This window comes from Petaurus breviceps, unplaced genomic scaffold (genome assembly GCF_028583685.1).
Source record: "Petaurus breviceps papuanus isolate PSGF00001 unplaced genomic scaffold, PetGlider_PUasm1.0 171, whole genome shotgun sequence".
Lineage (NCBI taxonomy): Eukaryota > Metazoa > Chordata > Mammalia > Diprotodontia > Petauridae > Petaurus > Petaurus breviceps.
In genome coordinates this window covers 26,070,669-26,081,815 of record NW_027185754.1, presented here as the reverse complement: position 1 = coordinate 26,081,815, position 11,147 = coordinate 26,070,669, and the positions used below count along the sequence as shown (strand labels likewise).

The 11,147-nt window shown below is 39.1% G+C and overlaps 1 protein-coding gene and 1 long non-coding RNA gene across 3 annotated transcripts in view; one reads left to right on the top strand and one right to left on the bottom strand.

Moving 5' to 3' along the window:
• Nucleotides 1–2,725, top strand: part of LOC138157201 (uncharacterized) — an 81,435-nt gene extending 78,710 nt beyond the window's left edge. Inside the window, exon 4 of the long non-coding RNA XR_011167331.1 lies at nt 2,331–2,725. This is a non-coding gene — a long non-coding RNA (uncharacterized lncRNA). The remainder of the gene's footprint in view (nt 1–2,330) is intronic.
• NR6A1 (nuclear receptor subfamily 6 group A member 1) overlaps nt 1–11,147 on the bottom strand; it is a 251,344-nt gene that overhangs the window by 233,587 nt on the left and 6,610 nt on the right. The window lies entirely within an intron of this gene.

Sequence of the window (11,147 nt, the reverse complement as noted above, 5' to 3'; positions counted from 1 at the left end):
CACACACACACACACACACACACACACACACACACACACACACACACCCTCTCTCTCTGAAATACTGGAGTATTGGTTTAATTTATTCATTTAGGGGATGGGGAGACAGCTTAGTGTAGTGAAAACAGAATGCTGTTCTCAAAGGACTAACCTGGCTCTTCTATTTACTGAGTGACTGGATTTAGGCAAGTCACTTAACCTTTTGGGGCCTTAATTTCTTCATCTGTAAAATGAGGGGGTTAAACAAAAGATTTTTAAAATCTTGCAACACTAACTCCTGTGAGTTCACATAGTGACCTAGGTCATATGGTCACATAAGCTAAGAATTATCAGAGGCATGTCTGAGACTCAGGTCTTCAAAGTCTGTCCTAACATCAGTTATCAGTGTATTTAATCTTACCCCTTCTACTAGTTAGTAAGTAAGCTCCCTGAGGGTACAGACTGCCAGGTTTCATCTTATCCCCAGCCTGAGCACAAGGCTGTCTTAGCACACAGTAGGCTATTTAAAAAATGTTTGCTTATTCTCAGCTGAATTTCATTCCCGTCTGCCTCCTACTAGGTGCTTCAGTGAGTGGATTCTTAATGCCTTAATGACTTAATGCCATTAACTTTTGTTTTCCATTAGCCAACCTGACAAACAGCACTTGAAAAAGATCAGAAAATGCTTTTAAATACAGGGACCCAAGGATCAGCCTGGCAGAGCTTCAAGCAACATTTTATTTCTACCACCTACAAATGTCAAGGTCACATGTTTTGAAAGCCTTGACAAAAACAAGATGTCCTTTTAGTTGAGAACACTTATGTGTTTTTTCCCCTAATGCAATCTTCTCAACTGGAAGGATTATGGGCAAAAGCAAGAAGCTTCTCCATTCTGTTTGCTATTATGTGCCTCTGACTTGCTCAGCTTTTCGAGGTCTTTCTTTGAGAAGGGCCTTCATTTCTATAGAAACATTAATCACTGTTACATCACCAACCAACATCCCCCTTCAAGCAGCTTGCATGGCCTACCAATTTTGTAGCCACAGCCTTGAAAACGGATTCCTGGCAGAAAAGTCAGTCTAAGATGCCGGACCTCATTTCAAATTTTTATTAAGAGCAGGAATGCAAAGCAAAGTTGTGCATAGCTACAAGGCTGGGGCAACAAAACCAGCAAGCACTGTGATGGAGGGCCTCGGGGAGAAGAGATGGAGGTCATTAATGGTTGTTTTTTCTATATAGCAGGAAAGAAGTACTTTTCAGAAAGCTAGGTAGGGAATTAAACCTATGACATTTTTGCATTTACATCTCTCTTTTCTCCCTCTGAAGAGGAGGCAGGAAGTTTTATTGTTGTTTTCGAATAGAACCTTCAGAAATTACAAATATGGCATAAGAAAATATAAAGTTTCAAAATGCAGTTGTCATGTAGACCCCATAAGGGATCTAAGAACACAGACTGTTAGAACTTGAGAGGGACCAGGAAGCATCTTGTTTTACCTGCTCATCTTACAAATGAGAAAACTGAGCCCCAGAACAGAGTAGCGATTTGCCCAAAAGTTCATGGCAAAGCCAGGACTAGAACTAATGTTTCCAGATTCCTAACTCAATGCTTCTTCCACTACAACAAATTAATTATTAAGCAGCAAAATTGGCGTTCACAAGACAGCTAGCTACAAAAGCAAAACCAAAATATGATCTATTCAGAAATTATATAGTATATGATCATGGACACAAGGGTCTCAAGGGTACTTTGAAGATGTCAAAAAAAAATTTTTCCGCCATTTAAATTTCAAATATAAATTGCAAATAAGTGTTATTGGATACTTCAGGAAATGTGTGTCAGAATGTCATTTCCATTCCTCCCCCCAACAGGGTCCTCTGACTCTAAATCCAATGTTATTTCCACTATACTGTGCAGCCCTCTAAAATCTCTTCCATTTTGTATTTCTATTATTTTGTGAAGAAAAGCTAGATAAGAAGAAAAGCACTGTAGTAGAAAAGCACTGACTTAAGAGTCAGAGGACATGGGTTGGAGTCCTTGATCTAACACTAACCATGGAAACACGGACAAGGAATTTAATTGCTGAATCACAGTTTCCTAATCAATGAAATGGGAACAATGAGGCCTGTAATATCTACCTCATTTGGCAGATGGGAGGAAAGTGTTTTATAAAACTTAAAGCATTACAGTAATGATAATCAGCAGCAGCAGCAGTAATAACAAATAAAACAAGTAGAACAATGAAGAAACTACATATGCCAACAAAAACCGTTATGGACCAAAAGTGCTCAGTCAAGAAAACTTCCCCAGTTGTTAGGGGATTAGTGATTTTTCTCCTTATCATCCTAAACAGATGGTTTGCCAGAACAGCTGAATTCAACACACTGGAAATCCATTAGCCAGGCGCTGACACAACGATCTTTAAAAGAAAAGCCCCAAGTGACCAACAGATCTGCCTCTCTATTCAATTCAAAAATAACCTACACAAAATGGTTTTCCTATTTGGTATAATGGAAAGACATGAAATCAGAAGACGTAGTTCTGTCACTTCCTAGCACTGTGGTCTTGGACAAATCACTTGCCTTGATGGAGAGCCTCAGTTCATTTCGAAAATGGAGAGAACAATCCTTGCTACTGCCTCTTTCCTTCACAAGACTGTAATGAACAAAATATTTTGTAAACTTTAAAACTCTCTCTATGGAAGAGCATGCATCAGCATCCCTTTACTAGAAATAAAGTTTTAGACACAAGCCTTTCCAACATCTTAAGTCTTTCAGTAAGTAAAGCCCTGTGTAACCATCTCCCTATGGTCACCTTAAGAAATCAATTATAGAACAACAAAGAAATACTGCATCTATAACCTTTTACCCCAGGAGAATCAAGGCAGGAGCAAAACAAATTAATCACATTTCAATATTTCAGGAGATCCATGATCTCATCAGTGTGGCAATCCCCTTAGTCAGTAGAGTGTGGTCCTTCCATGCTTTTCTATTTCATGAAGATTCTTTGGCTAGAGCATAAAACTCCCATAAATTTACCCAAAGTGCTGGAGGTCTTCTAAGTAAGTCACTAACCTGCTCAAACAAGTTCAGTGCCTCCCAATCACCTCCAGGATAAAATATCAACTCAACCTGACATTTAAGATTATTTATAATCTGGCTCCACCTACCTTTCCAATGTTATTTCACATTATTCCTCTCCTCACACACTGCATTTCAGCCAAATGTGACTAATAAATTGCTTCCCAAACTTATCTAATCAGTTGCCAAATCTTGTAATTTTTCTCTGCAAGACTTCTCCAGTATTCCTCCTAATCTCTATTCACATTTCACCACCCTTTTTCACATGTTGTCTCTTCCATTAGAATGTGACTCTCTGAGGGCAGCGATCATATTTCTGCTTTTCTTGTGTGTTCTCAGAGTTTAGCATAGTACCTGACAGTGCTTATTAAATGCTTGTTAACTGACTGACCACTTGCCTGAGTTCCTGCAGTACCTTCCTAACTAGACTCCTTGCCTTCAATTTCTCCCCAATCCATCCACCACACAGCTGCCAACGGATATCCTGAAAGCACAGGTCTGACCCTGATTTCCTCGATTTCCTCAATTTCCAAAATTTCCTTACCTTACCAAGCCACTAGATAAAACTCCAATAGTTTATTTAATAATAATAATAATAGCTTAATAGTTTACAATAGTTTAACTCCATTAACTCTATATTAAATATTAATATAAATATTATAATTATATATAATAAATATTAGCTCCATTTATAACTATATATAATAATAAATGATATAATAAATATTAGCTCCATTTGGCACATAATCTCTTCACAACCCCCCCTCATACCTTTCCAATCCTTTTATAAATTATTCCCCTCTACACACTGTTCCATTTTGGTCTACTTGCTGTGTCTCCACGCCTTTGCATCGACTTTCCTCCATGCCCAGAATGTTCTTGCTTCTCAGCTCTGCTTACCAGAATCCCTGGCTTCCTTCAATACTTAGCTCAAAAGCCAAATTCTGTAGGAGGCCTTTCCTGGTCTCCCAGCGGCTAGTCCTCTCTAAGGTATAATCTACTCTGTATCCTGCAGGTACACATGGTCTCCCCCACTAAAATGTGAGCCCCTTGCAGGCAGGAATTGTTTTTGTTCTTCTTTCTATCACCAATGCTTACCAGAGTGCCTGGCATATCTTAAACTTTTTTTTTTTTTTTGCTTTTTGGAGGGCAATTGGGGTTAAGTGACTTGCCCAAGGTCACATGGCTAGTTTTTGTGTTAAGTGCCTGAGGCCGGATTTGAACTTGGGTCCTCCTGACTCCAGGGCCAGTGCTCTATTAACTGGACCACCCCGCATATCTTAAACTCTTAAAGCCTGTTGGTTAATTGATTATTCTGTTTTCTCCAGTCTCTATCCATTCACAAAGGCTTATTTGTAAAGTATTAGTCTATTGAAATCCTTCCTTCCAGATCTAGCTCAGATACTACCAGTTTTGCAAAGCAATGCATGATCCATGTGCCAAGTAGGTCAAACCACTGTCACCACTTCTCCTGGGGAGGGCAGGGCATGGAGGAATAGCTCAGAACCTTGAGTCCAAGAGTCCGGAGAATAGTGTACCCCCCAAAACATTGTCACAGCTCCCAGCCTGTCCCCCAAAGCCATCATAAAGAGGAACACCCCTTTTTTGGAAAGGGGATATGCTGCCACTGCTACCATCAGCTACTGATCAACTGGCAGGTAAGCCCAAGAGCCTCAGGTATAGTAATGCCCTCCAGATTACCAGCCCAGACCCCACCACCATTGTCTAGGGAAACAGTCCCTGTGGAAATGAGAACTGTAATTGTCTCTGATAGGGCTAAATCCCCAGCCTCATCCACACCCATAACCACTCAAGATTGGAAAAAGAAAAGTTTTTTTTATACCAAGGTCTCTGACAGCATAAGATGGTTTAATGATGCATGGCCATCTGTTTTTCCTAATGTATTCCAGGGATCACTGGGGCTTTTCTACCTTAACTTGCAGCTGGAACCTCCTGTAGTTGTCGTCTCCCCTCATTAATTAGAACATGAGCTCCTTGAGAGCAAGGGCTGTTTGGCTTTTCTGTTTAATATCTCCAGTGCTTAGCACAGAATCATCATTTAAATAAATGCTTTTTCATTTATTCAGTCATTTATCTCCCACAACTAAAAAGTCTCTTTCCTTCAGATTTTTCTAGGGAATATAAAATGTCTCCTTTGCTACTAATCACAATATTGTTTTATATTTATCTGTGGGGTACATGCCACATCCCTTTAGTACAATGTAAGCTCCTTAAGGGCAAGGCCAGATTGTGTAATTTTTCATCTTTGTTTCCCCAGTCTTAAGCACTGTGTGGGGCACAAAGTAAATTATTAATATGCTGCATACTTTTTAAATTTTAGTATTTTGTAGATAGCCACTCTGACTGTAGGGCTAAAACACACTGTCCAGTCATACATGTTAAAAGGTAATGTTGTACAGTGGAAAGAACACTGAATTTAGAGACAGATAATACAAGTTTTGCTGCCACTATTTGACCTTGATTAAGTCACTTATGCTTTCTAGACCTCACTTTCCTCATCGTGAAAAATAAGATGACTGCCCTGGATGATCCCCTTAGGTCCTTCCAACTCTAAATGCTGTCTTGGATAAAATTGTTTGCACCATTTTTTATTCACAAGTCCCTGTTAGTAATATGCCTACTTAAACTCATGCCTATGAAATAATCCCTATTTTAAAATAGATTTAAAAAAAAAAAGACTTATCTGAGAGAAGCATGAAGATTGGGGGCAGCATGATACAATGAGAAGAATACTAAATCTAAAGTTAGAGGACCCTGAGATTCAAAAATCCTGTTCCAGTTATTTCCTAGCTGTATGGCCCTGGGCAAACCACTTAACCTTTTGGGGCCTCAGTTTCCTCCTTTATAAAATGAGGTCAGACTGGACTAAGTCACTTCAAGACTCAGTATTAAATCTTTATATTATAAAATATATCAAGAATGGAATTTTTTTTTGAGTCAAAAATTTCTATTTGCTTTTCTACATTCAATATCTAAATCCATCGACGCATCCAGAAGCACTCAGGGTTGTTATGAGTGATAGAATATAAACTCCTACAGGGCAGAAGCAGATTCATTCTTGTCTCTATATCCTGAGTATCCAGCACAATGTCTTAACCATAGTAGGTCTTAATAAAAGAAAATAGCACTGAGTTTGGAGTAAACAAACAAAAAACAACCTTAGCGTTCAACTTCTGTCCTGGACTCAGTCCTTAGGCCTCAGAAACCCAGCTACAAATTAGCAAGCGAAAAGTTGAGCAAGAACACAGGCTTTAGAAGAAAGTGGCACAAAACCTTAGCAGCTGACAAGGATGCTGGGAAACAGGTAACATCCAATCTAACACCTACCTAAAGTGTTAGATTTTCATTTTAACATCCCTGACAAGTGATCTTTTACTTCAGCTTGAAGGCCTCAGTAAAGATGAACTCACTACTCCTCCCTAGAAAGCCCATTGCACTTGGTACAGCTCTCTCATGGTCTCTTTCTAATGTAACTCCTTACCCTCCTACCTCACTGCTCCTAATTCTGCTTTGTGGCGCCAAGAACAGCAATTCTAATCCCTCTTTCAAGTGAATGGCCTTCAGAAACCTACTGAATGGAGTAGAAGCTCTGGAATCTGGCAATCAAGGCCTACAATCTTGTTCCAGCCCACTTTTCCAGACCGTTTCATACTATTCCCTCTCCTCTTATATGGCAACCAAACAAGCAACTTTCCAACCTTTCATGATTTTACCTTTGCCTACTAAGATCATCACAGTCTATTCCATCTTCTTATCCTGATATCAAAGTATAGTCAAAATTTTTAAACAAAGGAAGTTTCTCCAAAATCAATTAAGATAGATTACCGAAGTGTCAAAGTATAAAAATAATAAGTAAGGAAGAGGCCATAGTGTAGTGGAAGTAGTACTAGCTCTGCCTCTTATTATCTATGTGAGTCCAAGCAAGTGACTTACCTCTCTTTAAAAAGAGATGTTCAAATTATCTCAAGGGCTTTCACATTATCTGAAGCTAAAACATGCTAAAAATTACAAGTTAAAATTGGAACAGACCTCAGAACAAAGAACATTATGAATATTAGTATCAATGCTAATGCGTAATAATGCTATTGTCACAATGTCATTACAGTGTATAAGAATTACCCAGCAGTCTCCTCCCAATATGGCAAAGGAAGTCTTGACAGAATGCTAAATTTTAGAATATGTAACGTTTTGTTATCTACAAAGCACTTACATGATCTATGATCTCATTTGATCCTCACAACAATGGTAGTGTTACAAGTACCATTATGCCCAAAGTGATTTGCCCAGGGAGATGGAGACTGTGAATGCTGAAAGCATTTGTTTGAATCCAGGTGTCTCCTAACTCCAGTACCAGCACTAGAGCCTAGATCTACAAGGAGAACCTCAAAACACCGAATGTCAGGGCTGGAAGAATTCTTAGAATACAGAACGTTAGAGCTTAACCTCAGAAGTTAAGATGTTAAGACTAGATGACCTTGGAAGTCATCTAGTCTAATTTCACTCCTTTTAACAAATGAGAAAACTAAGGGAATAGCGCTCCATCTTCCACCTTTACAAAAGCATTATCTAATCAACTGTCTAGATTGCTTCTTTTTTAATTCATCCAGATATTTTCAAAATCATTTTTATTTTAGGAAGCATTTTCTTGATTCAAATAGAGAACTAACTGTTTTGAAAAAACTGTGCTATTACTCTTCTAAGCCAGGCACACATATGGCATAGGGGCCTTATTAAGCCATCACTCAGTGCAATCATTAAGATGTTTCCTTCTCTATGAAGCAGCCCCATTCATGTGAAAATTGACCTTGGGTCAACCATTCAGGCTTCAGATGACAGGACCAAAGTAGTAAATGACTCAGGCATGTTTATTAACAGCTACAGACACTCTCCCAGTCCCACCCTACCCCCAAACAAATTTAAATTACAATTCTCCCTTTAAAGTAATAATAGCAGCTCACACTCAGATAGCACTTTGAGGGTTACAAAGGCTTTACACATGCATTATCTCATTTGATCCTATCCCCAGGGTAGCTCAAGAATTATCCTTATTTTACAGATGGGGAAAATGAGTCAGGAAGAGGTAGAATGACTTGCCTAGGATCCCACTAAACTAGCAAGTGTGGAGCCTAGAATCAAACCCAACCAAGTCTCCAAACTCCCAAGACCAGAGCCCATTTTACAGGAGAAAACTGAGACTGAAATAAAGGGTCTTGCTAGGAAACAAGGCAGAATCAGGGTCAAATCCTGGTCCTCTGACACCAACAAAGTACCCTGAATTATAAAGACTACCCCCCCCCATGATGACTAGATTTTATATTCTACAAGCCCAGAAGAAGCACACGAGACCTCCTGACCCTTACTAAACACCATTTCCAATCATGGGGGGCAAGGGGGGAGTGTTGGTTGGGAACATTAGCTTCTAGTTTTCCTTTCTTTTCATCATGGAATTTAAAAGGATATTGAGCAAGAGTTTAGGGTTGAGGCTCCCTGGGTGGAAGGCCATTGTTCACTAAGTCATCTCTTTGATAAGCCTCACATTCTTGTCATCTTACAGTACAGTCTAGGGCATCTCCCCTCCTCCCTGCAATTTCCTCCAGGTTTATTACATGAAAGGGGTTAGATTAATCACTTTAAAGATAAAAATGATTAAAAAAAAAAAAAAGGCTGCCTTCTTTCCTACTACTCATCCTGAATCTTCTCAGAGGCAGCCTGTAATTACAAAACAAGTATTAGATTTGGAGTCAAAGAACCTGGGTTCAGATCCAGACTCTATTGTTTTATCTCAAGACAAATCACCTCATCTCTATGGGTCTCAATTGTATAATCCTTAAAAAGTGGGGGAAAGAAAGAATGAACCAGATTTCTAAAGCTCCTTCTAGATATAAATCCTATGATTTTCTCTCCCAAGTATATGATAGAATGAGAAAGATTTGGGTTTTTTTTCTTGAAACTGCTACCTATATCTCCCCTTCACCCTCCTGACTACAAACTGTAGCCTAACCTGAAGCATCATTCTTCCACAACTGAATGGGACCAACAAGGAAAACAAGACAATGAAGTCAAGAAATAGAAAAATTCACAAGTTTCCCAGCTAGACAAAGGGAGGTGAAAGGCCTGTTGAGATGTTTAATTCAATTTTGCAAAACTATGTTAAGAATCTACCAGGGCTTGGTGCTAGTAATACAAAGATGACAGTTCTTGCCCTCAAGGATATAACTAATAGGATGAATACTATAACGACACAAATATGTATGAGACAAGATAGAATATGACAAGGGGTGGCTAGGTGGCCCAGTAAATACAGCACCAGCCCTGAAGTCAGGAAGACCAGAGTTCATATCCAGCCTCAGACACTTAACACAAAACTAGCCGTATGACCTTAGGCAAGACATTTAACCCCAATTGCCCTGCCTTCCCGCCTCCAAAAAGCAAAAAAAAAAAAAAATTAATCACTACTCACCAACTCCCTCCAATAGAAGAAACCCTCCTTGTAACAAATAAGTATTAGTAATCAAAATAAATCACAATACATGGGCTGTGTCTAAAAATGTCCCATATGGAGGCGGCTAGGTGGCCCAGTGAATAGAGCACTGGCCCTGGAATCAGGAGGACCTGAGTTTAAATCCAGCCTCAGACACTTAACACAAAAACTAGCCATGTGACCTCGGGCAAGTCATTTGACCCCAGTTGCCCACCTTCCCCCTCCAAAAAACAAAATGTCCTATATTCTGCACCCTCTGGTTCATCACCCCTCTGCCAAGAAGTGGAAGCAATACTTTTGTCAGTTGTCCTCTGAAGCCATAACTGGTCACAGTTCCATAGACCTTCTATTTTCCTTTACAGTACTGTGGTCACAGTATAAACTGTTCTGCTCACTTAACTAACTTCATCAGTTCATATAATTCCTCCTAGGTTTCTCTGACTCCACCATATCTGTCGCTTCTTACCACATAATAATTTTCCCTTACATTCATATATGCTACAATTTCTTTAGCTATTTTTCAACTGATGAGCACCTTTCCTTTCCAGATTCTATAGTTTTCAAAGATGTCACTTTTTTATTCAGTTGAAGATAAAGAAGGTCTTGTTTTTAAACTGTTTTCAATAATTATCTCTATCATTAAGACAAAACTCCAGTTATGTCTGTAGCAAAAATATTTATCAGCTTTTAAGGTACTACATAAATGATGATCATTATTCTAAAAGACACAGGCCTGTCTTTGATTACTTTCCCCAAATTCCTACATGTCAGATCCTTCAAAATATCACAGTATAGAATGAAATCTGTCTCTACTAGTTGTATGATGGTGAAGGAAAGCCCCTTGTTCTTTGAATCTCATCTGCAAAATGGGGAGAAAAAGATTAAGGATCATAGGATTTAGAGCTGGAAAAATGGAAGGAGCCCCTTAGAGACCATCTAATCCAACTCACCAACTCACTAATTCTACAAATGATGACACTAAGACCCAGAGAAATTAAGGGACTTGTTTGAGGTCACAAATGTATATAGCAAGTAGCAGACCTTGCACTGGAATTCCAGTCTTCAGAGTCCAAAGTGTACAACCACATTTTACAGGGCTTTTATGAGGACTGAATGATCAAATGTATGTAAAATGTAGTATAACTGAAGGGAACACCAACCTTAGAATCCCAAGGCCTTCATTAGGGTCTTGGCTCTGCCATTTACTAGCAGTCGTGACTTTGGATAAATCACTTAACCTCTCTGGGTCTCAGTTTTCTCATCTGTAAAATGAAGGAGTTAGAATGGATAGATGATCACTAAGATCCCTTTCAGCTATAATTCTTATTATCAACTATGATTCTTCTATTAATATTCCCCTCTGATGCCTTTTCATGGTGTGTAGAAAACCCTGAGCTTTCAAAAGTCTATGCTGGCAGACTACAAGCTCTGGCCACTCCAACCCAGCTGAAAAGATTTTTGGAAGATAGAGGCCTGGCAATATACTGCATCTGTTGAATAAGGACCAGCTTAGGTAAAACCTTTATGTGAATCACAGGGTTCAATTAGCCATCACTGGAAAGAATGCCCATCCTAAAAAAAAAAAAAA